The 25,817-nt window shown below is 40.0% G+C and overlaps 3 long non-coding RNA genes across 4 annotated transcripts in view; 1 reads left to right on the top strand and 2 right to left on the bottom strand.

Annotated features, from left to right (window-relative positions):
• Positions 1-3,554, bottom strand: part of LOC131275328 (uncharacterized) — a 6,745-nt gene extending 3,191 nt beyond the window's left edge. The window contains exon 1 of the long non-coding RNA XR_009182756.2: positions 2,959-3,554. This is a non-coding gene — a long non-coding RNA (uncharacterized lncRNA). The remainder of the gene's footprint in view (positions 1-2,958) is intronic.
• The window catches only part of LOC111763165 (uncharacterized), a 112,869-nt gene that overhangs the window by 35,366 nt on the left and 51,686 nt on the right, over positions 1-25,817 (top strand). Inside the window, exons 3-4 of one of the 2 annotated variants that reach the window (XR_009182754.2) lie at positions 2,650-2,721; positions 12,131-13,210. This is a non-coding gene — a long non-coding RNA (uncharacterized lncRNA). Of the gene's footprint in view, positions 1-2,649; positions 2,722-12,130; positions 13,211-25,817 lie in introns of those variants that run through there. The other variant, XR_002796080.3, reaches the window with a different exon arrangement.
• LOC131275327 (uncharacterized) lies at positions 3,555-25,817 on the bottom strand. The gene is made up of 3 exons (XR_009182755.2): positions 25,708-25,817; positions 23,721-23,807; positions 3,555-3,860 (listed from the first exon to the last, which is right to left on the bottom strand). It is a non-coding gene; the product is annotated as an uncharacterized lncRNA (long non-coding RNA).

The following is a 25,817-nucleotide window of genomic DNA, read 5'->3' as shown; positions in this document are numbered from 1 at the left end:
TAGTGTATACTTGGGGGACCTGAATCTCTGGACTTTCCATGTGATAGCCAGGCTCTGAGCCTCAACAGACTTGCAATTCCTACCCTCTGGTTTACTACCCCAGCCAGCTAACAGGGAGGTGAAGAAGGTCAACCACCACCACACCAGAAAGCCAAGAGTGCCTACAACTGCAAACAGGAGAATTGTATCCATCATCCAAGTGGAATCAAAGCACCCTCTCAATACAGAGGTAGAGTGGGCATAAACATCCCAGGGTCCACAGAATGGAGTAATAGAGTATAGATTAGAGTGGGCTCACTGATACTCTATTCTGGATCTAATGTGATTAGTAATGAAAGGAAATGTAGCACTGAGATGGAGAATGTGACCATGGTAGCTGCTGAGGGTGGGAATGGGAAGAAGAGATGTGATATGGGGGCATTTTCAGAACTTGGAGATGTCCTCGGTTGTATTGCAGGGACAGTTACTGGACATTGTATGTCCTCCCATGGCCCACTGGGTGGACTGGGGAAGAGTGTAAACTGTAATGTGGACCATTGACTATGTGGTGCAGCAGTGCTCAGAGATGTATTCACCAAGTACAATGAATGTCCCATGATGATGGAGGAGGTTGTGGTTATGGGAGGAGGGGGGTTGGGGGGTATATTGGGACCTCATATTTTTTTAATGTAACATTAAAAATAAATTAATTTTAAAAAAGTCATCAGTGCACACAGATGCAGGACATGTGTTACAGCAGTCATCAGTAAAAAAGAGCTTCGAAGCTCAACTTGTGCTAAAGTAGTGACTGCTGTGATCAGTTCAGTGATAGGTTGGCTCGAAGAGAAAGCAACGCAGAACTTTACAAAATAAAAGGGAAACAAGAGAGGAGATAAACATGGGACCAGGGGACCCACAGCTCATGGAACTGAGACCCTTGACCCTACTTTCCACCTCATATTTATTGGAAACTACCAAGTAGGTGTTTGCTATTAGAACTGCAACATCATCTACAATAATAGGGAACAACTAACTGCAGCATCTAAAAACAGCAACATCTACAATAGAACAGGTGTAACATTTACAGTAAGCAACAGGTAAGCCACTTTCCCACAACAAGTGACCACCAGAAAGATAACATGATGTGTGGGAAAGATCCTTGGAATTAGAATCATAAAAACAACGTTTGAATCCAAGACCTGCCATTTAACAACTCTAAGCTATTTGGCAGTCATGACTTACACTGTGTTTCTGTCTAGTGTGGTTATAAGGATTAGAGGAGAGAGAAGGTACAAAAGATCTTTGCAAATTGTAAAATACTATAAAATGGAAGACATTGTTAATGGTGTAGATAATATTTGAGCACGCTAAAAATTGTATTTGGGTTTGGAATAATTTTCTCCATTTTCTTTTCACTTGCATTCAATTTTAACTGACACTTAGCAAAGCATACCCAGAGAATGGCGTGGGGGGGAAGGAAGATACATTCTGCAGAGAAATCCATCTCAAAATTAAAATTGTCTGTTAATAGAAAAAGTCCATCTTAAATACGTATGTAAATTGAAATGGATATGGTGTGACATGATTAGTTCAATTTAGCAAGTATATCATTGAGTACAGAACAAGGTGGTAAGACTAAATTGATGTGCTCAGCACTGTGTATGACTTCAAGGAGATGAAAATCTAGAGGGGGAAACAGGTATATTTAGAAGGAGGAAAGGAGGGCAAGTAAGAGCTGTGTGTGCATTCATTTTATTCAATAAACATCTATTAAACGTTGGTTTAGATACTGTGAATAAAGATTTGAATCAGACACAGTTGCTAGCCACAAGGAGCTTATATTTGAGGATACAACTGTGCAAACACAGAGATCCAAAAGAAATCATAGGAGTTATTAAAGAGTACTATAGTTCTTCATCCTAGAACTCTAACCTCAATGCCACACTTACAAAATTAACTGTCTACTTGAGATCTCCACCTAGACATTTAGTGTGAAGTTCATATTTAATATGTCTAAAACTGAACTCATTATTCCCCCCAAAAGCTGCCACTCCTGTTGGATTCCACACAGCAGGAAATAGCAACCCCATCCTTCCAGTTGCTCAAGCTAAAATTTTGAAGTCCTTCTTGACTCTACTGTGTGTGTGTTCCTCCAGCAGTCTTCTATCTGGTCTCTGCCTGCCCTTGTCCATCTGTACCTACTCAACACAGAACTAGAGTGAGCCTTTTTAATGTAAGTCAGATTGTGTCACTGTTATGCTCAAAACTCCCCAGTGGCTCTCCACCATTCCCCAAGTAAAATCCAAGTTTCTTACAAGTTCCTTATGTCTCTGTTCTTATATCCTGTGATCTTCACATCATTCATATCTTTCCACCACACTGGCCTCCTTACTACTCCTTTAATGTGCAAGCACACCCTTGCCACTGGACTTTTTAAATTGTTGGGCTCTCTGCCTAGCATGCTGTTCCCTCAGATATTCACATGGCTTACTCTCTTTCTTCATTCAGGTCTCTGTTTAGATGTTATCTTATTCATGAGACTTCCTGACCATCCTATACAAAATAACATCTCCCAGTAATCCCAAGCCTCCTTAACTTGCTTTATATATTCCCTAGGCTTAATCACAAAATAGTATGCTATGTATTTAACTATTTTTGTTTCTGCCCTAGATTGTAAGTGCCAAAGCAGCATGTCTTCATTCAGTGCTGTAACTTTGGTGATAGACTAATTCCTGGTATATGGTAAGTGTCTATAAGTATTTGTTGATGGTAAGAATGTAAGTGACATAAATATTTGTTAAAGGTATGAATGTAAGTGATAACATGATTTTGAAATACGTCAGGAAATATACATAGAAAAGTTGATATTTGAGTTGTATCTTGAAAAATGATTTTGTTACCCAAGTGGACAAGGTCAAGAGGACCTGCCATGCAGAGTTATCAGCATGAGCCAAAGTATGATGACAAGAATCTGCATACCACATTCTTGGGATGTCAACCAATTCAATGTCTGAAGCATAATTGGTGAAGGAAAGATGAGACTCTAGACCTGGAAGGATCTTTCATGTCATCCTCAGGACCTTGGACTTAGACCTGTGGTGAGGAAGATATATCAAAGGGTTTTAAGTGATGAAGAGATAGCACTTTTGCATTTTTGAAATACAAAAGCATATAGGATAGGGAGTGGATGTAGCTTAAGTAGTTGAGCACCTGCTTCCCATGTACGAGGTCCCAGGTTTCATCCCTGGTACCTCCTAAATGAAAAAAGCAACTCTCGAGCCAGTGTAGCCCAGTGGTTATGTCCCGGCTTTCCACATATGAGGTCCTGGGTTCAGTCCTCAGCCCTGGTACCTAAAAGAAAAAAAAACACCATCAATTAAAAAACAAAAACAAAAACAAAAACAAAAACAAAACTAGAGCAGTCCTTAGGGGTGTGGCAGTTTGGTATTGTTTATGAATTCCAAAAATAGATACTAGATTGTGCTTGTAAACTTGTCTGTTCTTCTGGGCCTATTAGATTATATTAGATTCAGAGGCTTTACTTTTACTTTATTAAATCAGGATTAGGGCTTTTATTTGACCATGTCATTAGGATGACTCAGCTTGAGTCCCTGTCCCTGCTTTTGTGGGCTATATAAATGGATGCTCAATCAAAGATAGAGAAGTAAATACATGGTGAAGGGGAACACAGAGAATTGAGTTTTGATGCTGGAGCCCTGGGGAGAGAGCTGAGCCATTCACCTGATAGTTTATGCTGGCTTTGTGAAGAGAACAGAACAGCTGAGCCCAGAAAGAGACAAGCCTTATGCCAGCCTACAGCTGAGATCCGAAGAAGAGGAAGACTGAACCCTCGCTGAGATCACTTGCCGTCTTGCATCAACCTGTGGCAACAGACTTCAGTTGAGAAAATACCTCTTACCATGAGCTGGACTCTTTAGGGCCTGGTAACTGTGAGCTTCTACCCCAAATAAATATCTTTCATAAAAGCCAACAGAGTTGTAGTACTTTGCATCAGCACCCCTTGGGCTGACTAATACAGGGGAAAAAGTGTATAGGATAGATTGTTGAGCATAAGACTGAAGAAGGAAAATTATGTTAGCAAAATATTGAAAATACCGAGTTATAACATAAGGCTATGGCAGTAGGCATGGTGAGTATAAACGATGTTAAAGAGGAAAATTTGGTTGGGAATAGGATATGAGGGCTGAGAGAGAAGCACATACCAAGATAACACCTATATATTTGATTTAGAAAACGGGTTAGGTAGGTAGTAGTGTCATATGTCAAAATTAGTCATAAGAGCACTTTTTTTTTTTTTTTTTTTTGTAAACATTTTATTTTATTTTATTTTTTTTTTGATTTTTTTATTTTTTATTGACTTTGTAATAATATTACATTAAAAATATATATGTGAGGTCCCATTCAACCCCACCCCCCCACCCCCCCTCTCCCCCCCCCCAACAACACTCGTTCCCATCATCATGACACATCCATTGGATTTGGTAAGTACATCTTTGGGCACCTCTGCACCTCATATACATTGGTTCACATCATGGCCCATACTCTCCTCTATTCCATCATGTAGGCCCTGTGAGGATTTACAATGTCCGGTGATTACCTCTGAAGCACCATCCAGGGCAGCTCCATGTCCCGAAGATGCCTCCACCTCTCATCTCTTCCTGCCTTTCCCCATACCCTTTGTCCATTATGTCCACTTTTCCCAATCCAATGCCACCTCTTCTATGTGGACACTGGATTGGTTGTGTCCATTGCACCTTTATGTCAAGAGGAGGCTCAGATTCCACCTGGATGCTGGATGCAATCCTCCCATTTTCAGTTGTAATCACTCTAGGCTCCATGGTGTGGTGGTTGTCCTTCTTCACCTCCATCTTAGCTGAGTGTGGTAAGTCCAATAAATCAGATTGTAGGTGCTGGAGTCTGTTGAGGCTCAGGATCTGGCTATCACATTGTCAGTCCAGAGATTCAAATCCCCTAAATATATATAAGAGCACTTTTGAGGAGAGATGCTTTAGTACATCAGTGAGGGTCATTTCTCAAAACATGGCACATGCAAATTGAGTAATTAAGGGGAATTTAATAAACTTAATTTCAAAGATGTATGCAGGGTTTAGGAAACCAGTGAGGAATAGTGCATTTCCTAGGGCAACAACAGGGGTGATTGCCACTGTTGGCATGAAAAAGCTAAAGAGGAAGTATTTACTGGAGGCTACTGGACCTCCTTAGAGGAACTGGATCCTAAAATAGAGCAATAGGACCAACATCCAGGAGGGAAGCTGAGGAAATAACTACCCTAACCTCACTGTCTTCTTATTCTCCAACCTCCTGCTAGGCTCTCCCATGGCCAAGCCCATCAAGAAGGTAGAAAGGGAAGGTACCTATTAATATAGTCTACAGAAGTAACCCTCTCCAGGCACAGAGCAGGGTGGGGGAAGTGGGTAGAGTGGATTCAATGGGGAAAACTAAAATAGTCCTTCTCTTTTGCGCCTCAGAATCAACTATTTACCCTTGGGTGAAAAAAAATACTATTCCCAAAACAGGGTCAAAATCCTATCAATTGCTGTATACTCTCAGGGTAAATTCAGTCATACTTCCAAACTAAACTTAAAATATTAGACAGTGCCAATGCTCTTCATATACAGTAAAAGGTAGAAAGAAATAAAGAATTAATATATTGTTGCCACTATTCAAAATGAATATAAAACATAGCTGATATTATGTTGCTGGTCAAGAGACCAAGTTGATAATCATATCTGCCTTCTATTACTATCTATCCCATGCTCCTTTATACTCTCGTAACAACTTGGCGAGACAGTGTTCTTTATGAAGGTCTAAACCTTCATTTTTGTGTGATCCTGTGTTTATTGGGTTGCCACAGTTTTCCTTTTACCAGAACTTTTGTGCAAGAGAGTAGTACTCAGAGGAATCCCAATGAATCTACTAGTTTACAAACAGTCTTTTGTGGCCCCATTGTGTAGTAAGCCAAGGTGTGTGGGAGTAAGAATCTGATTGACATCCACAGTGTGACTTGTCTTGACCACCTTATTATTGAAAGCTCTCTCTGAAATGGATCCAGATTGACTATTTATGTGGGGCACAACTATCTACATTCTCTCTGTACACTCCAAAAATTCACCCACAGACCTTCTTGCACAAATATTTAAATTTTCCAAGTCTCATTACAGCAGGTCAGCTCATCAGCCACTTCCCGTGTATTAATGTAGATCCATACCTCAGGCCATCTCCTTTTCCACTGAAGTAGACAACTAGGTACATGATGTGAAGTTAGGTCCTCTGGAAAGTGGGAAGTTTTCCCTTTGCCACTGTCAGTTCAACCCCAGATAGGACTGTAATGCTGATGCTGTGCAACTGGTGCTAGACAACATACAAATTGATCTATAAATCAGACCCTTGTCATTTCCATCTCCATTTACTGGTCATAAGGAACTCCCATGGGAGCATGAGTATGGGTTGAGGCAGAAGTTAGAAAGCAGTAGGAACATGGGAGTCTGAACTGCCTGCTTGTTTTAGTTTCTTTGTTGTTAAAGCAAATACCATCCAATGGGAATTTATTGACTCATGCTTTTGAGGCTAGAAGTCCAAAATCAAGACATCATCAAGGCAGTGCTTTCTCTTTGGGACTGACTGCTGGTGATCCTTGGTCCTTGGATTTTCTGTCACATGGTAATGCACATGGTAGCCTCTCCTGGCTTCTCCTTTCTCTTCCAGTTTCCATTGATTAGCAGCTTCTTCCTGTGGCTTTCTCCTCTGTGTCTAAATTTCATTCTGCTTATGAAAGACTCCAGTAATAGGATTAAGATCTATTCTGATTAAAACCCATCACGGGCCACACCTTATCTGAAGTGAGCTCATCAAAAGGTCCTATTTACAAGGGTTCACACCCACAGGAATGGGGCACATAGCTCCAAACCACCACACTGCTTGTACAGTTTACTCTAGTGCCTTCTTGACCTCTCAGGTCCAGTTTTGTATATTCCATTTTCATTTTCCAATGGCATTTTATAACTTGGGGAATCAGTTAACACCTGTTCATTAAGAGAAGTTTGGGTTTAGTGTGCCATGATCATGTGTAATCTGGAATGAGCTGCTTTTCAAATGGAGAATTGTTGGCAGAAGAGATTCTGTGAATTGCTTAGGATTTTTCTGAGACTTCTGAGAGACTTACAGTGCTGTTGGATCTGGTGGGACATATGGTCAAGTGGCAGGACAGTGCTTCAGAGCCATCTCTTCTGAATCCATTCAAAATTGGTATCCTTATGGGTTACCTGGTTAATGGGTTGAAGTAGCATGCACAAATGTGGTGTATGTGGTTCATGAGATGGAAACTTAAATGAATGGTTTTCAGACTTTTTTCTTTTATAATGTATGTACTTCAAGATACTACTTTACTCCATTAACTACATTACCTAGATTTCATTTTGTGGAATTGTGTCTTTGTTACAATTCATTCAATGTGTATTATAATTTCCAATTTGATCTTTTCTTTGTCCCATGGATTATTTACAAATATATTTTTTAATTTTCATGCTGTTGAGTTTTTCTCTTTATCCTTTCATGTTTTTTTTTAAGATTTATTTATTTATTTATTTCTCTCCCTCCACCCGCCCCCCTCCCCAGTTGTCTGCTCTCTGTCTCTATTTGCTCTGTATTCTTCTGTGACCGCTTCTGTCCTTATCAGCGGCACCAGGAATCTGTGTTTCTTTTTGTTGTGTCATCTTGTTGTGTCAGTTCTCCCTTTGTGCTGTACCATTCTTGGGCAGACTGCAGCTTCTTTAGCACTGGGTGGCTCTCCTTATGGGGCTCACTCCTTGTGTGTGGGACTTCCCTATGCAGGGGACACCCCTACGTGGCACAGCACTCCTTGCGTGCATCAGCACTGCGCATGGGCCAGCTCCACACGGGTCAAGAGGCCTGGGGTTTGAACCGCAGACCTCCCATGTGGTAGGCGGACGCCCTATCCATTGGGCCAAGTCCACTTCCATATCCTTTTGTTATTGATGTCTAGATTAATCCCATTATGGTCAAAGAACACACTATAAATTTAATCTTTTGAAATCTATTAAGGCTTTCTTTAAGACATAAAATTGGCATATGGTCAATTTTAGGAAATGCTTTGTGTGCCCTTGAAAATGTTGATTCTATCATGTTAGTGTGCAATAGTCTATATTATCAATTTGATTAATTTCTTTAATACTGTTATCTACATAATCTGTATATTTACTGATTTTTTTCTTTCCTTTTTCTGTTGAATATTGAGAAAAATGTATTAATGTTTCCACTATGATTTCAAATTTGTTTATTTAACCTTTATTTTTGTCAGGTTTTGTTTCTATGTTTGAAGTTATGTTTTTGGCATGCATATATACATTTATGGTTCTGACTTTTTCCTGCTTAATTTACCACATTATCATTGTGAATTGGTTCTCTGTCTTTAGTAATGTTTCTTGTCTTTTTTGTCTAATACTATTATAAAATCACCAGCTTTCTTTTCTAATCTAAAAAGTCTGTCTTTTTCTCTTCCTTTATTTTCAACCTTTCATTGTTATTTTTAATGTGTCCCTTTTAAACAGCATACATATAGTTTTGTTTTGCTTTTCTTTTCTTATTCTATCTGACATTATTTTTCTTTATATAGGGTCTTTAATCCATTCTTATTTTATGAAATTACAGATAAGTTTGATTATATTGACCATCTTATTTATTTATTTCCTATTTGGCCCATTTATACTCCTTTGTTTGCCTTCTCTCTTGCCTTCTTGTAGAGTAACAAATTTTATTATTCAATTTTTCCTTCTATTGTTTTTAATTATTTTTATTTTTAGTGGTCATAATAGGCATCTTTGATTTGTTACAGTACTATTACAAATTATTAATTTATTACTCTGGTACTGCTGGAAACATTTTTACTCTACTCACTTTTACTCTTACATTGTCATTGTCATGTATTTTTAATTCTACATATAATTTAAACCCTATCCGACATTAAAATTATTGTTTTGTACTGTCAGAATTTCTTTATATTTCCATATATTTTATATTTACCCATTATGTTATTCTTTATTTATTCCAACATTTCTGTGTTTCCATCTGGAATTACTTTCCTATAGCCTGAAGGGTTGAGTGCAATGTTCTTTAGTTTTTCCTTTAATGTAGTCTGTTTTTTTACTGATTTCCTCATTCTGTCTTTGTCCCAAAACATATATTTCATCTTCCATTTTTGAAGGATATTTTTACTGAATATAGGAGTCTAGATTGGCTTTTTTTTTTCTTTCAACCCTTGAAAATCTTTACTGAATTCCTTCTGGCTTTCTTTGCTTCTGTTGCAATACAGCTGAAGGTCTTATTTTGTGCCTTTGTAGGTAATGTGTCTATCTGTCCATCTGACCACCCTCTCCTCCATCCTGTAGCTGATTTTAAGCAATTTGACTGTAATTTGTCTAGTAAATTTTCTTTGTGCTTATCTTGTTTAGAATTTTCTAAGTTGTGGGATATCTTGTCGTTTCATTTTAGAAAATTCTTGTCCATTTTCTCTTCAAATATTGCTTAGATCTCATTCTTTCTCTCCCCCTCTTTTTCTAGGATTCCAAGTAAACACACACACCTTTTAAAGTATCCACTTGTGGTTTTTGTTTGTTTGGTTTTTTTTTTTTTAGGAGGAATCAGAGAATGAACCCAGGACCTTGTATGTGGGAAGCAGGTGCTCAGTCCTGAGCTACGTTCGCTCTGCAGTGATACTTGTTTTTTTTTTGTTTGTTTGATTTGTTGACCAAGATCAACAATCATATGGAAAAATGGACAAAGGATATAAACAGTCACTGAAAATGCTTTGACATATAAAGAGAGACTCATCCTTGCTCACAATAAAATAAATGCAAATACCTCACTGATAAGTATTTTCTACTATCAGGTCCACAGGGTCACATGGATCAGTTTGTTTATACACTGTTTGGTGAAGATGTTGATAATTAAACATTTTTATTGCTTTGGGAAGTATAAACTGGTAGTTCCATGGAAGACAATTACCAAGATCATTTTCTCATTCAACAAATATTTATTATTTTATCATTATGTGATGGGGCCATGGTTATTCTGAGACACCTTACAGGTTAATACAAAAGGAGGTAATTAAATGAACATCTATAATAAAAAAATGTATATTCTCTCTATATATTACTATATATAAAATATATTCTACTGTGTGGAATATATGATAAAACCTGATAAATTTTATGAGGGGGCCACTGCTCAGTGCTACAGCAACATTAGGAAAAGCATCCCAGAAGAAGAGACATTTAAGTTGGAGCTGATTGGATAAAGGCATATCACTTCCCTAACTTTCTCTGCTTGGCTGTGTATCAGAAGGAACTACGTTTCCCAAAGGATAAGAGGCCAGTGGGCAGCACTATGGAAGACTACATGGTGAGAGAAAGAGAAAAGCTAGGGTATTTGGCACCCTTCATTCTTTTTCTTTCAGTAGGGTCCCGAACAATAGTAGACTCTACTCCATGGCTCCAAGTCTCACCAGATATCCCTTGCTTCCATGGTCCCAGCTCCCACTGGGTAGCCCCTGCTCCGATTTATCATTTTCTTCATTTCTGGGATCAAGTAACACCATATTTTCCTTTTATCCCTCCAGACCTCAGGATGGTACTTATTTCTTAGTTTTGGCAATCTGTAAGTGGCATCACCTCCTCTGCTTGCCTTCTTCTTCCATCATCTACATGATAACTTGAGCTAAATTCCCTCTTTCTTAAATCAGTAATTTCATTTTCCTGAGTATTAGGATTAGTGTTCCATGTTCTAAAAAGAAGCCTAGCTAGAAAGCAAGGAAGAAGAAAATATGGTGGAGCAGGTGAGAGATAAGGGCAGAGGAAGAATTCAAGATGTAGTGTTTTTAGGTGAGGAGATCCATTGATAAAAGTTTTCAGAAGCATCACCCTAGCAGCTCTGTGTTAACTGGAATAGAAAAAGGAAAACTGGAGAAAGGAAGTTTAGTTGGGAGGCTGCAGTAGTAGTTTAGGCAATGATAATAGTGACCTAAAAGAAGGTAGTGGCAGTCGGGTAGGGAATGAGTAGCTGGAGGAATAGTTACCAGTGAAAATGAATAGATGGAGAGAGAGAGAAAGGAATGAAGAACCACTCTTTTTCCCCATTGTTTCCTTATTTAGTTTCTTATAGGGTAGTACAGAATATACATTTTTTCAGTACTGTCATTTGGGATTTTCCCATTGAGTTCTCAGAATCCAACCATAATAAAACAGGTGAAACAGAGTATTTCCATGTTTATTTTCAAGCCTTTGATAATGGGGCTTATGAGAGAGATTACCATACTAATTCATGTCGGACTCTTGAAGCAGACTAGTGCTACTGAGCCAGAGATAAATGAAGCCTCTGTTTGGCTCATCGGTTTATTGAAGTTGATTATACAAAGGGGACCTTGTGTAGTCTAGACATATCCATAATAAGGAAAATGCCAAAGTCGCTGCTACAAAGGACAGTTTAAAAAAGTTTATTACTGTGTCTCCCAGCAAGTTTCCAATAACTTATTGAAATTATTCTAGGCAATTGGAGTAGAATGTTGAAAAAAAAAAAAGGAAAATAAAAGAACAAAAGTAGATAAGAGTCCTTCACAGTCCAGTTAAGAAAGGAAGGAAAAGGGTCACTCTAAAGAGAATGGCCTATAAATCTCCAACAAGTCTCAAAAGTTTGAGAGCTGAACGTCTGCTGTTTACAATTTGTCTCCTTTTCATAATGAACTGTTGAGAAGAGGTAAGTTGGAAGGGTGGAGTAAGGACAGAAATCACAGCATCCTGACTTATTCTGTAAATCAGCTTGAAATGCCTGAGCTGAAGGTGCAGGGTTGATGCTAGCTCTCCTGTGCTTCTCTGACTTCAGGACCTCTCAAGTCATCTTCTTCAGTGTTGCTAGCAAGGTATAAGATTCTACTCCGAATAAACTCCTGTGGCTCAAAGATTATCCTGGAGCCCACAATAGAATAGATTACATCTCTGTCTCCTTGGGTTAGAACTGAATAAGTAGAAGGACAAACAATGAAACTTCCCTTGGTACTCATCCATTATACTAATTTAGATTTTTGCTTATATTTTTCTAGGAGCTTGAATCACACAGAATGTTCCCACTCCAGGCATTATAGAGACTTCCAGACATTGGAAATGTGAACAAGAGATGGAAACTCTCACCAAAAATTTTCCTTCCCACATATGGATCAGATTTAAGTCCATGGCTCAGACAGCATCACCAAATTCATACATTATCCTGTCCCTAAATACCACCCCAGTGCCTTCTGACCATTTCCCTGTTTATTGTTCTAGAATGTGAAAAGGCAGGCATCACTTACACAAGCACACCAGCATACACAGCCCCATAGGCATTTGTGGCACCAAAGAGAAGGTCAATGGTAATAACAGATTATTCAAAATGAAAAATGAATAGACAAAGTGAACATAGATTCATTTCTCTCAGAATATGTATGCCTGAGATAAGCTTGAGACTGCCATACTATGTTTAGAAAAGTTAAAGACAACATCAAACAAATTACTTGTATGAATTTAGGATGAGGGAAACTTGCTGAGTAGTTTGAAGGATGGAGACCGAGAGATGCTGTGTTCCTATTCCTTAGGACTGCCTTACCAGCCCAAGGTTGATGAGTGACTTTAGGCAGTCAATTATCCCTTCTGTGCCTCAGTATTCTCAAGAATAAGGGAGACAGTAATACCACCTCTCCTGGGCTTTTGTGAGACTTTGTGAATTCTGTATCTTGTCTCTTAATCCTCACTAAATCCCTACTGTAAACACCTCGATGGTCTTTCTCCAGGAGCACACACAGCCTTGCTATTATCTCTGACCCCTCACCATTCATGGAAAATCAGTACTCTTTTTGGTAAATGTACGTTTTCATGAATCAAGCTTCAAATGAGGAGTTAAAGATTCTTGGTGTGCTTGTCACCTACGTCCTTGATTTATCAAAGGACAAGATGCTGCCCTTGCTAAGTTAGCACCTCTGATATGGTATCAGTTTAGTAATGAACTAGCTCCAAGGTTACCTCAGTTTCTTAGACATTTATATCTTTTCTCTGTTGATTATTTACCTTGGGTGCTACCTTAGGGAGCTCCAATGACATGAAAAAATACTGCCAAACTGATGATTCATCCTACTATAGAAATAAGGTTCCCTGGGAAATTTAGTGGATTCTCCTAATGTTTTCTTCAGCTCTTCAGCTCTATTTTTAGGAAGAGATCTGAGTTTTTTGACCTAGAGCTTGCTCAGAGTTCTTTATAGTGAAAGAACCAGGTAAGACATACTTTAAGGTACTTTTTTCTGTCTCGTAGAAAACTTTGGGTCCTCCTTGCTTCTGCTTTTTATCTCACCAAAAGTAGAAAAATTGATTAAACTGGCCTGGCTCCCCTTATTGTTATTCATTCAAGAAATATTGATCTATCCCTTCTATGCATTTGACACTGTCCTAGGTACTGAGTTTAATCTATATATAACAAGGTAGACATAACCCCTGGCCTCTTGATACTTGCACTAGCAGGAGAGATTATTGAGGAAACAAGGAAATGAATCTACCAAGTGTGAAAATTCTAGGAAGTATGCGGAGTATAGCGATAGAGAATTACAGTGAAGGATGGTGGAGCTTACTTTACATTGGGGGGTCAGGTGAGAACTGAGGACTGAAGGACGAGAAGCATTGATGCTGGCAAGTTCCAGGGAGATAGTTCCTGGGAGAAGGGAGGGCATGTATGAAGCCTCCTGGACAGGAAAGTTTGGCATGTCAAGAAATAAAGTTATTCCTTGCTTCTCAGAGTGTGGTCTACAGACCAGTAGCATCAGTGTTCCCTGGGAGTTTTAGAAAAAATGTAGAATTTCAGGCCACACCTCAGATCTACTGAATCAAAATCTGATTTTTAACAAGATCCACAAGTGACTTATTTTTGAGGAGCACTGTCAAGATAACTCATTCTGGCTTTGCACATTGGAACCTCTGAGGAGCTTTAAAAGAATCCCAATGCCTGGGTTCCTTCCCCAGAGATTTAATTGGTGTTGACTGTGTTTTAATTTACTGGGGCTGCTATAGTAAAGTACCACAAACTGGATGCCTTAAAATAACAGAAATATATTGTCTTACAGTTCTGGAGGCTAGAAATGTGAAATCGAGTTATCAGCAGGGCCATGCTCCATCTGAAACCCACAGGGGAGAATCCTTCCTTGCCTCTTCTAGCTTCTGGTGTTCGCTGGCTATCATTCATGTTCCTTGCAGATGTATCACTTCAGTCTACCTCCGTCATCACACGGTGTTCTCTCCTCCTGTGTGAATCCGTCTGTTTCCAGATTTCCCTCTTCTTATTAGGATACCAGTAATAATGAATTAGGGCCCACCCTAATCCAATTTTGGCCTCATCTTAACTAATCACAACATCAGAAATTCTGTTTCCAAATGTGGTATCATTCATGGGACAAGGGTTAAGACTTGATCATATCTTTCTGGGGGACACAATTCAATCCATAACACCTGTAACTTGGGCATCAGGATTTTTTAAAGCTCCCCAAGGGATTCTAAAATGCAGCAAAAATTGAGAATTACTTGTCTAAAAGACAATTCCTGCACAGAAAAAAGCACTCAATAAATACTTGTTAATAGAATACTTGACCTTTATATTTTCCCAAAATGCCCACTGAGAGGATGCAGGGAGGCAGGAATATTACCATCCTCTGCCTTAGTACATTGGAAGTGCTATTTTCCCCAGCAAGATGAAGCCAGACCCTGAACCATTTGACCAATGAATTTAATGATGACTATTCCAGGAAGCAATCCAACTTCTCTGTGTGCTGGATAGCTGATAATTTGGGCATTTTTGTGAATTCACTGGAGTTGTAAGGGACTATCTATCTAGTGACTAGAAATGCATCTATCTAAGTGAGGAAATGCCATCCTGAGTTGGACTCAGTATAAAGACAGCATGATTTTCAGATTTCCTCCAAAACTGGGGAGAGCACACACCAGAGAAACTCCTCTTTAGGGCAGTCTGGTAACATTCTTGACTAATGAGCTCAGAACAGAATGTCCTTGCCCTGGCATTTATCGGGGAAGACTTGGGGGAGGGGAGGTGTGAAGAGGGTACAAAATGTGATCAAGCCAAAGATATGCATGGTACAAACCTGTGGGGAAGCCCCGTGGGTATTTCCTGCACCTGTGCATCTTAAAAATTACGCAGCACAATGCGTACGTTAGGGGTGCAGCACAGCCCCCATGTCAAGGGCAATTTGGTGACCGTGGGCACAGTCGGTTTCCCATTGCCCAAGAGTGGCCCAGGGGCCAGGGATAATTGAGAATGCCCGGAGCAAACCCTACACTTGCCACAGGAGGTTGCAAAAGATTGTCAAGAGAATAAGGCTCACTCATTTCCTCCTTAACAGGGACCTAAGGTTTTAAGGCCTATTTCAAATAGTTTCGAGGTAAATGACAGTCATGTAAGTTGGGTAATAATGTAAGTGGGTATTGTGGAGGAAAGGATGAGAAAGGAAATTTGGGTGACACAAATCTTTCTTTAAGGGTTTCCTCAACCTTGTTGGAGAAACAAAAGGTTTCGATTTTGAGTATAGAATAAGCAATATCCTGGCATAGATTATATATTGTAAGCCCCAGAAATAGCTACATTAACTCCTTCAGACTTTTCAACAAATTGAGTCACCAGTTTGTTGTCAGAATGAATAAACAGATTTCCAGTTGGGGGCTGCCCATTCTAAGAATTAGCCACTAAATAAGGTCACCATGTTTTAAGGGATACAAAAATACTTAAACTCTGGGCCTAACCAGAGTTGAAGAATTTGGTGGCCTAGAGTATGAATACATGTCACTTTACCAGATACAAATGATTTTGAAAATAGGAACATAGAAACCTAACCCAATTCAGTAACACCAGGAAAACAATATATTCTTTGGGAGTAAATGGTTTTCTTTAATGTAAATAATTACTATTCAATTTACTTGTGCTGTTAGTTTCCTGAGGAGAACCAGCACATCCATTCTTTCCAGTGGTTATTCCGGATGTGTGTACATGGCACCAAACCATGAGTTCAGCCTAATGGAGTGCAACTCTTGGCCTATTCCACACCTGCACCTGGGCAACTAGAAGAGACCAAGAGAAAACAACAGTATGCTGCCTGCTCTCACTTTAAACTCATGACAAACCACAAATGGATTTTAATGCTAGAGGGCAGTCTGTATGTCCAGAGTCCATTTTCTCTCCCGCTCTTTCTGATTTTCCACCCTCTTTCTCCTGAACCTCTCAATCCCTCCCCCTTACTCATCTAAGTTGTACCTTGCTTCCTATTTCAATGCTTTTTTAAAAAGACGCTATTGGAAGAGAAATTCCATATTCTTCCACTATCACATCTACTTACCTGCCAACATCTATACACATATACTGTGCTTTCTTTCCTGCTGCTATAGGTAAACTGTCTTTACTGCTAAGGCCAGCTGCAACAAATATGCACTAGATGCCATTCCCTTGTTATCTCAAGGACATTCCTCCAACACTGAGCGCTCTCTCCTCCACCACCACCTCCTCACCACCATTATCATTTCTCCCCTCTCTATTCGATAATCCTCATCAGTATGCAAAATGCTATAATGTCCTGCATCTTTTTAACCCTCCTTTGATCGCCTCTCGCCATCTCCCTCCACTACCACCTAATATCTCTACTTCTCTTTAGAGCAAAATTTCTCATAAGACTTTCAAAAGATGTCTGTTTTTACTATCTCTATTTCTCTTCCTTATTCTCTTTTGACTCACATCTAATTCGGCTTTTGTCCCTACCACTCACTTTAACTTTTCTTAACAAGGTCACCAGAGACCTACTCCTCACTAAATCTAAAAGTCAGTTCTCATTCAAAACACTTTTATCATTCGGCTTGCAGAACTCTTGGTTCTTCTCCTACCTATGTCCTCCTCCTCAGTCTTCTTTGCTGGGTCCTTCTCATCAACTCAACCTTTAAATTTTGGAGTGCCCCAAGCTCTTTTCTCTCTCCCTACCCTTATTCCCTTGGTTCTCTCATCCAGTTCCATGGCTTTAAATGTGTATCTCACTCTAAACAGGTCCTCAGAACTTCAGTCTTACACATCCAGTTCCTTTTATAGCATCTCTACATGGATGTTAGCTGAGCAAATCAAACTTAGTAAGTATCCAAACTCAAACACCTGGTTTTCCTCTCAAAACTGCTCTTCCCCAATTTTTCCAACCTTATTAACTGGTGATTCAATTTTTGCAGTTGCTCCAGCCAACGCCTTAGAATCATTGTTGGCTCCTGTCTCTCTCCACACACACCATGTAATTATGCAGTAAATTTGATGGGCTCTATCTTAAAAGTATACTCAATGTATTTGACAATTTCTTACCACTTTTCCCTCTACCATCCTACCTCAAGCCATCTTCATCTCTCCCCTTGGTTATTTTAATCACACCCAGTTTGAACTAATTGTTTCAGGCTTTGCCTCATTCTTTCTCCACAGAGCAACTAAAGTAATAATGCTCCAGTGGCCAGAGACTTGCAGTGGCCTACGAGGCCACATATACTCTTGTCTGCCATGCGCCAGTTGCACATCTGTATCTGACCTCAGCCCATCATGGTCCCACTTGCTCACTCTGCCCAGCAGTGGCCTAGTAGCGCTTCCTCGAACATGCTAGACAGGCTCCTACCTCGGGGCATATAGCAAAAGTTTGGCCTATAATGAAGGATAAACTCCTTCTGCTCATTTTTACTATCTATCAAAGACCTTTTTTTCCCTGGTAACGATCATTCTGCCTCAGCCTTCTGGATAATTTCACTTTAAAAGGGAAAAGTTGAGATTTAAAGCAAAAATTCTTCATGTGTTCAACTGTTGCCAATTTTTATTATAGTTTACTTAAGAAATTAGAGATAAAATTGGCTTAATCCCCTACTTTATAATTCATTTGTTCTTCCTAGTGGATCAACAGTTAGATCTTAAAATACCTTTTTGGTTTATCTTTAACTCAGAAACATCAGACTTTTCCTGATCTTTCATTGATCCCTGCTCCCTCAGCTTCAACAGAAGTCCGTCCTGTGGGAGACTCCTACTGGTGGTCACTTTTCATGCTTGCTGCTAAAGGAATTTGGGGAAAACAAAAGTATGGAGCCCCTCCCTCTCCCCCCCCACCCGCCCCAATTAGGAAACTCTTTTGCTTGAGATTCTGCTGATAGGCTGGACAGGTGAGGTTTTCCCGGCAGCAGAGAGCCTCCATTACGTTCCTACATAACAGGCATGGCGAGGTTAGAAGGTTGAGGTAGCTTGCTCTTCAAAGAATTTTGCAAATATTAACTAATCCTAACAACCAGCCTCAGGCAGAGCAGAGGAAGAGGAGATCTGCAGCTACAGGGAAGGTACCTGAGGCAGTTTTAGGGACAGATATTTCTATAGAGAAGCAGAAATTTCAAGCATAAATTGGACTGCATCTCAGAATTCAGTTTGCAAAGTGCATTTGTGTGTGTATACGTTTTAAATGATTTATTAATACCATATTACAATAAATGATAATTTTATTTAAGATTCAAAACTTTATAACTACCTTGTGTAGGTATAAACACAAACATCTTGACCTTATCCATAGATAGGAAGAGAGAAAGAAGTATAAAGTAAACATCAAGTGAACTGATAAGACTGGGAAAGGGCTTATGAATACTACCACATAGCTTTCTGCCAGACTTGAGAGTGGTAGCTCTCTTTTCTGGGGAATAACTTCCTTAGAATTTTTAAAAAGTCCTGATGCCCATTTGATTCCCTTTGATTTTGTTCCATAAAGTGGTCCAAACACATGCCTCCACTTGGCTTTTAACGGATCCCCTTCTGTTTGGCTTTTAACTTCACTGTACTTTGTGAACATCCTTCCCAGACACCCTTTGATGAAGTCTCAGCTGTGAGGGAGGCTGGATGAGGTTAGGCCTGGTTTGGGATGGTTAATGGTTGCAGAAATTTGTAAATCCTTCCTCAATCATTATGCACAGAAATTGAAATGTGAAGGTGAAAACAGAACCCCAGAGATGAGAAGAAGGAACCATACATGACCAGTCCATCCTTGGAGAAGCTTAGGCTTGGGGGTGGGGGAAGGTCATAAAAGAGTTCCCATCTTCAAACATGGAGAGTAGTGATGGTAAAAACAGCAGTATCACTGCTTCATTAAATGAGGACATGCAAAAGAATGTATGTTAGACTGAGTTCATTACTCCATGAAACCTCATGGAAAGGGAAGGAAGGGGAACTCATATTCTTTAATGGTATACAATAGTCACCATATGTTCTACCAAATCAGAAGACATCCTGCTTCAAGTCAGCTTCAGAGATTTTTTAAAAGGGGTTTTCGCTCTGGAACTTAGAAAATCGATTTATTAAGAGCCATATTCTTTAAAAATAAAAAAGGTAGGTCATTTGTAATATTTCAGTCCTTTACAAACCAAATGTGTAAATGTTTTGGGTGTTTTAAAGGAGCGACGATGCAAAGTTGTTTAATGTGAAACAACAGTATTCTAATTGGTTAAGTAGTTTATTAATGATTAGACAAGCTAGATGAAAAGATTAGGGGCTACCACACTGCATAGCATATAACACGCAGCCACATGTGCACACAGATGTGGGGTGGACTGAACTTCAAAGCCCAATTGAGTAGAAACGCCTTTTCTGGCTAGCAGAAAAATAAACTGTTTATCTTTTTTGCTTTATTTGAGAGTATACAGTAAAAGGGATTTTCCAGGTTATTTTTATATTATTTTAGCTTTAATTGTGCTGTCATTCATGAAACAGAGCTGCTTTGCTTTTTCTGTCAGAGATGACAGGGACTTTTTCAGCATCTCATTTATGTGTGGAATTTTAAAGAATAAAGTTTTATTCCATTCTGTGTGTGTGTGTGTGGGGGGGGGGGGCGGGAACCTATTATATATGCCAGGAGCTTTCTATAGGTTACCTCATGTAATTTTCACCATAATCATGTAAAGTAGTTTTCTTTATCCTGATTTTACACATGGGGAACTGTGGAAAAATTAAGTATAGACATTGCTGATTGGATGACCCAATAGACATTCCTAACTCTCTTCTTTGTTGCTGCCTTTCTCTATGAAAATAGAAAAAGTAAGCATTTGCTTTCTTTTCTTCTTTGTAGCCAGAGGTGGCCTACCCATGTGACAAATTCTGGCTAATGATATGTGAGGACATGAGAAGATTTTCAAATTTATATCAACAGCTTAGAGTTGTAGTGTAAATCCAGACATACACCCAACTGCCTAGTGGACAGCCCTCCATGGATAGTGTCTTAGTTTCCTAGGGCTGCCATAGCAAAGTACCATACACTGGGTGGCTTAAAGTAACAGAAATTTATTGTCTCATGGTTCTGAAGGCTAAAAGTCCAAAATCAGGGTTCTGCAGGGTCATATGCTCCCTGATACCTGTGTAGGAGGAGGAGGGCAGCTCTTCCTTGCCGCCTCCTAGCTTCAGGTGGTTTGCAGCAGGCCCGATCCTTCCATGGCTTGTGGCAGCATCACTCCAGTCTGCCTCTCTCTCAACATAGTCTTCTTTCCATGTTGAGATTTCTTCTTTTAAGGACAACACTTGAATTAGGATCCACCTTAATCCAGTTTGGCCTCATTTGAACTAATCACATAATCAATGACCCTATTTCCAAATAAGGTCACATTTGCTGGACCATGTCTTAGGACCTCAACATGTCTTTTTGGGACCACAGTTCAGTCCCTAACAGGTAACTAATAAAAATCATAACCTAACATGTCCAGATCTGTCCTCCTGACCCTCCTTGCTAAATCTGCCCCCTGCCGGTCTTTTGCCATCTAGGCAACTCTATTGTTCCAAATTAACAGGCCCATAAACTCAGTCACCCCTACTCTTCTGTTACTGTTCAAATCCAGTCAGTCCTGGGATTCTGTCCTACCTCTTCTCATTAACGCCAACTTCCGCCATCATAGTCCATGTCTTTGGCATCTCTTGCTTGGAAGCCTCCCGATAAGTCTCCATGCTTTCATCCTACCTTCCTTGAGTGTAATCTCAACACAGCACCCAGAGGGATTCTATTAAAATGTAAATAAGACCATGTCACTCCTCACATCCATCTCCTGACTTCTCATCTCACTCAGAGTAGAAGCCAAAGTCATCATAGAAGTCTGTAAGTCTCACCATGTCCGGCCTCCATCACCTCCAACTCATTCTCCAGCCACACTGATATCCTTGCATCAGACCTTTACACTTGATAGAACCTCATCTCTAGATAGTTCTTCGCCAATTTATTTCCATAATTTGCTCTTAACAGCTCCTTAGTGAAGTATTTTCTGACCAACCCCATTTAGAATGTAACTTCTCCCCACCCCCATCATCTGGCACTGCCAGTACCTCTTCCTGGCTTTATTTTGACTATAGCATCAGTCTTCATCTAGTACTACATATTTTATTTCTTAACTTGTTTGCTATCTGTCCCCTCCCCCTGTCCCCCAAATCTATTATGATGTGGATTTCATTCTGTTTTAAAATTGCAGGAGCATCTAGACTAATACCTTGCCTGTAATCGATGCTCAGAACAATATCTGATTGATTAGTTAGTGCTCAGGATTTCTGGGGAAGATTTTGCTTTCTTCTGTAAGGGATAGGTATTAGAGAAATGGTCCCTTGGGCTACCTTTTCCCCCTCATCTTTGACTTTTAAAATGCTGGGGATAAAAGATGGAAAATGTCTTATGTCATTTTGAACCCCTGAAACATCATCGACAACCTCCTACCTCTAGACATCCTGTCATGCAAGAAAAATATTAATTTATTCATTTAACCCAGTTATCAGCAAACCATGAACCACAGGCCAAGTCTGACCTGCCTGTTTCTGTAAATTTTTATTGGAATATGGCCACGCCTACTTTTTACATATTTATTGCAGCTTATGTGCTACAGTGAGAGTTGTACAGTTCACAGTGCCTAAACGAATTGCTATCTGACCCTTTACAGAAAATGTTTGCCAATTTAAGCAGTTGTCAGTTGAGTTTTCTGTTGTTTTCATTCAGAAGCATTGTGGTGGCCATACACTGCTCAGATCTCCTGCTGTGGGGAGCACAATTTAACTACAGTCCCAGATCCTGCCCTCTGCATCCACCACCACATTCTCAGAGGCCCTGCTTCCTGCAACCTGCTCTTACTCAATGGCTAAGCACAGATGCCATTCTATGTGAAGTACAGTTTCTCTAATAAGCACCTTTGGCTCAAGGACTTCCATCCACCTAGACAAAACTTCCTTGCAAGAGTCCTAGAATCTGAGACTCTCTTTATTCGACCCTACCTCCTTCCTTTTGTCCTTCACAGGAGTCGGCCCTGCATCAAGTTCTGAAGTCTTTTCCTCCCTCCTCCTTTTCCTTGTTTTTATACTTCAAAGATGTTTCCCCACCGAATCACTGTCACATCTAGTCCTGTCTTGATTTGCTTCTCACAAGTATTCTTGATACACTGCAGTCACAGAACTGATAATAAGTAATTCTTAGATTTGAACCAACACTTACTGACTCAGAGGCTCTTGCTCTTCCCAGTATTACACTAATGTTAATATTTCCTTGGATCTTTATTTCTGTTTTCCTCTGAATATTCATTTATTCAACAAGGATGGTGACTATGTGCATTAGCATTAGGAAGGATTGTCAGAATGGGAGACAATCTTGGGAGCTGTTCGTTAAGAGCATAGTTGAAATTTCGAGCGTGAATGAATTCTAGGATAGCGAATATGTAAAAAGACGTGTGATCCTTGCATTTAGGAAGTAGAAGGAGAAAGAAGCCAGAAAAAAATTTTTTAAAGGAGTAGTCAGGGGAAGGGTGAGAACCAAAACAAAGAGGCAACCCAGAGACCAAGAGAAAGAAGAATTTCAAGAGAGTGGTCATTCATTGATAGCAAATAATGCTGAGAACTCAGAATTTGGGCCCTGTGGTTTAGTTATTTTGCAATGAATGAATGACTTTACATAAATGACAGTCGAAGGGTGGGCATAAGCAAACAAGCTTTTTTGGTTTGGCTAGGTCAGTGTTTGTGTCCATTTTCTTTTTCTTCAAAGTCAAGTTAAACAGTCCTTGTTTTCAGCAGAAAGTAAGACTTGATAGAGGTAAGAAACTGAAAATGATGAAGAAAGGAGATGAGTGAGATGGCATGTTCCTGGAAGAGGTAGCCTGGCAGAGGACAAGGAACAAAAATGAGGAGTCTAATTTTGGAAAGGAAATGAGGCAACACTTCCTCTAAGTCAGAAAGGAAGGATGAAAGCTTCTGAAAAATTTCCCATCCTTTCTCTTTTGCCTGTAAGAACCAGAGCTGTATTCACTGCATTATTCAATATCAGAGTCAATTACAGTTGACTGTAATTTAATTTGCACATTTACAAACCCTGAAATAAGGTTAGGTCTGATCTAACCTCCCATCTATATATTGCACAGAGCCTAGTCCAAATATTTTTCTTTTGTATTTGATATACTTTGTACCCTTGATAAAATCATAATGATCATCCAGTTAAGACTATCCTGATGAAAGTATGTAATAAAGAAAAAAGCCATCATCATGAATGAATGCAGAAATTGTCCTGAATACCTCAAAGGAAGGAAATGGTAAAAAAGAAAAAAGAAAAACAAAGAAAAATGACCTACATTCAGTCTTTCTAGATGATGGATTGATGGATTTCTGAGAAAGTAGTTGACATTCACTTCTACATGGAGATCTCACCGATGAATTTCCTGTGGACAGAAGTGGGGCCATTAATACAGACATTTTATTCAATGTCATAAATAGTTTCATGTGGATTTCAAGTTACCATTACAGTGAGCCTTGAGGTTATTTTAGCTGGGCACCTCAAAGATTTTTGAAGGTCTTAAACTAGCTTGCAAAGATCTCTTTCATTCCTCCTCTCAGTAGATATTTCAGGATATCAGTTTCTTCATTAGTCTTTTTCTGACTAATTTTTTCCCTCATTTTTCTGGCCTCTTGAATTATTAAATTTAAAGTGGGAATGTGCAATAGTTATGGTACAAAGTCAGTTAAACCAAAAGTGCTAACTTAACTGACAGATGTTATTGATGGGAAACAGGGAGGAGGGCTGATGGGGATGGTTTGTTGAGGAGGAGAACAGGGAATAAGACATGGAAGGGCCATTGTTTTATTCACATCTAGAACAAACTGAAAAATAGATTCCCCCTTCCTGGATTCTTTCTAATGTTTCCAGTCAGTAGGGTTGCTCTTAGGAGTTCAGATTTAGTTTAAAGCAGTAGCTGCAATTTTTTTTTTAAAGATTTATTTTTTATTTATTTCTCTACCCCCCCTCCCAGTTGTCTGCTTTCTGTGTCCATTCGCTTTGTGTTCTTCTGTGACTGCTTCTATCCTTATCAGCGGCACCGGGAATCTGTGTTTCTTTTTGTTGCGTCTTCTTGTTGTGTCAGCTCTCCGTATGTGTGGCGCCATTCTTGGGCAGGCCACACTTTCTTTCGCGCTGGGTGGCTCTCCTTACGGGGTGCGCTCCTTGCGGTGGGGCTCCCCTACGTGGGGGACACCCCTGCGTGGCATGGCATTCCTTGCGCGCATCAGCACTGCATGGGCCAGCTCCACATGGGTCAAGGAGGCCCCGGGGTTTGAACCACGGACCTCCCATGTGGTAGGCGGATGCCCTATCCATTGGGCCAAGTCCACTTCCCAATAGCTGCAATTTGATTGCAAAAGTTCTTGCCAATAATGAAGTCTCCATTTTGGGTAGATAAAGTGGTATGAAGTGGAGGTTAGGAATCAAAATACTTCTATTTGAGTCCCAGGTCTGCCTATATACTCCTTTTGTAACCTCAGGACAAGTGGTTCTTCCCAAGCCTGGGTGGACTAGACATGTCCCCCGCATAACTGACATGTGCACCCCATGGCTGAGAAGCGCTGCCTTGGGTAAATCCCTTAAACTTTGTGAAATTCCTTTTCTTTAACCATATAAAAAATGTGCTGGACTCACTAGGGATTCTGCACTTAAAAATACCTGGGGTGGGGAAGCAGACTTGGCCCAACAGATAGAGCGTCCGCCTACCACATAGGAGTCCAGGGTTCAAACCCAGGGCCTCCTTGACCCGTGTGGAGCTGGCCCATGTGCAATGCTGATGCGCGCAAGGAATGCCGTGCCACACAGAAGTGTCCCCCACGTAGGGGAGCCCCACCGCAAGGAGTGCACCCCATAAGGAGAGCCACCCAGTGCGAAAGAAAGTGTGGCCTGCCCAAGAATGGCGCCGCACACACGGAGAGCTGACACAACAAGATGACGCAACAAAAAGAAACACAGATTCCCGGTGCCGCTGATAAGGATAGAAGCCATCACAGAAGAACACACAGCAAATGGACACAGAGAGCAGACAACTGGGGAGGGGAAGGGGAAAGAAGTAAAAATAAATCTTAAAAAAAAAAATACCTGGGGCTCTTTTAAAACAAATATAGATGCTGGAGGCCCCATCCTAGAACAGCTGAATCAGAATCTCTGAGGGTGGCCCGTGCATTGATGTTGCTTTAAAAATGCCGAGGTAGTTCTAATGTGCAGCTGGCATTCATAACCTTTGTACTGATCTTCAGGCTTTTCCCCCCAATCTTTTAACATTCTAAGAATCTCCTACTTACCCCAGGGCTCGCATGCCTAGGAGACAAGAATCTACTCATATGGTTTAATCCTCACTTTATCCCCACAAGGAATATCTCCAACTTCGGATCTGTGCAGGACTGATTCTTAA

This window comes from Dasypus novemcinctus, chromosome 22 (assembly GCF_030445035.2).
Source record: "Dasypus novemcinctus isolate mDasNov1 chromosome 22, mDasNov1.1.hap2, whole genome shotgun sequence".
In the NCBI taxonomy this organism is placed as follows: Eukaryota; Metazoa; Chordata; class Mammalia; order Cingulata; family Dasypodidae; genus Dasypus; species Dasypus novemcinctus.
Note: the sequence above shows the minus strand (reverse complement) of the source record. Positions and strands in the feature narration are given on the sequence as shown.